Below are 1693 nucleotides of genomic sequence, written 5' to 3' on the forward strand. Positions count from 1 at the left end.
TTATCGACCCCGAAGAGATGGAAGACAAAGTGGACCCCGGCAGAATCTGGGCTTAGAACAAAGTCGGAAGAAAGCAGTAACGAACCTGTCAGCTCGCCACCTTGACAGAAATGGTTAATATTGATTACAAATTTTGACAAAAGGCCAGCAAATTCGGCGATTGCGTAATTGATCAGATCGATTCCGGTGTTTAGCTAATACTCGTTTTATCGACCCCGAAAGGATGAAAGGTAAAGTCGACTTCGGCGTCATTTGAACTCGGAACGTAAAGACGAACGAAATGTCGCTAAGCATTTTGCCTGGCGTGCTAACGATTCTGCCAGCTTGTTGACTGAGGAGCAATGGTAATGCTGGGGAGAAAAAAATATGGCTTCGATCCTCCTACGAAAATATAGAAAAAGAAGCATGATGTTTACAATTACAAGACCAAATCCCTTAATTAGCGATGTAGATTCAATTAGCGGGAGATTTAACATGAAAATGTAAAAAAGAAATGTTCTGAATAACAAAAAGAAAAACAAAAATACACGTTAAGATATTTTGGAATCAAAAGAAAATTTCAAAGCATGGCAGCAAAATTATGCTGAATGAGATGCGTTGAAAGACACGCGAGTTTTTCCAGGGGGATTATGTATTTTAAATAAATGTCAAAAGACTCTATGGGGACATCATCAAAGAGAATAGCATTACACCAAAAGACACACCAACACCTTGGCATACTATGAGGGGATATAGGAGAACGGCGCAGAGCATAGTCAAAATGCGGAATGGATTAAGAGCGAAAGAAATAATAATAGGATAGCATCGCAAATATGGTTCACTATAACCGATAAGGAAATCACCAACGTATAAAAGAACTGCAAGTAAGTGGATGACACATGGCTTGCCAAGTTCAAAGAGATGCACTTGGATAGTAACTGATGGGAATAAAGTAGAGCTATTGAATGAAATGATGACGGGTCCTCAGTCGGTTGCGACGATGAGAGCTCTAATTGATCCGATCCTACTGATCCAAAAGAACAAGAAAATCATGTGACCCAACATCAGAAATGTAAAAGAAACTACAGGGTTTAACACAATATACCTAATTCGAATATTGACAGAAGACCAGGAATTTCTGGGGAGTGGCTAAGTCGATTGAGTGGACCCCAGTGATCATCTGGTACTGTATTTGCTTTGTATTTGTACAAGTTGACTCCATGTCTCACCCAGAGACCTCAAGAGACAAGAAGTTAGAAGTTCATGCTGGTGTTATGCCTAGGGTGTCATATATTTGGTTTTGTACATAGTATTGTTCTAAAGAATGTTTAAGAAAACATAAGAGAATAAGTTTGTTTTAAAATTTGAGATTACATAGACAGTATTTTACGTAGGATATGGGCAAGTCCCATGAGCACTATCTATTGAATTTCTGCCCTTATCATCATTATTATTATTATTATTATTATTATTTTTAATACTTATGGTTTCCTTTCATTATAACTTTATTTCAGCTGCCTTAGTACCGGGCATCCTCCGGAGGCCAAGAGTAGCAAGGGCACTTTGTTTGGCTATACATGCTAAAATTATCACTACACTTATTCCATTTTAGATGGAGACTGCTTCCCTGTGTTTGAAACTGTATGTGTTTTCTTACTTGTAGTTGCAAAAAACGCATGCCATCCAGCGCGGAAGCAGCTACAACTACTGCGAC

The sequence above is a fragment of the Octopus bimaculoides genome, chromosome 25 (genome assembly GCF_001194135.2).
Source record: "Octopus bimaculoides isolate UCB-OBI-ISO-001 chromosome 25, ASM119413v2, whole genome shotgun sequence".
Classification (NCBI taxonomy): domain Eukaryota; kingdom Metazoa; phylum Mollusca; class Cephalopoda; order Octopoda; family Octopodidae; genus Octopus; species Octopus bimaculoides.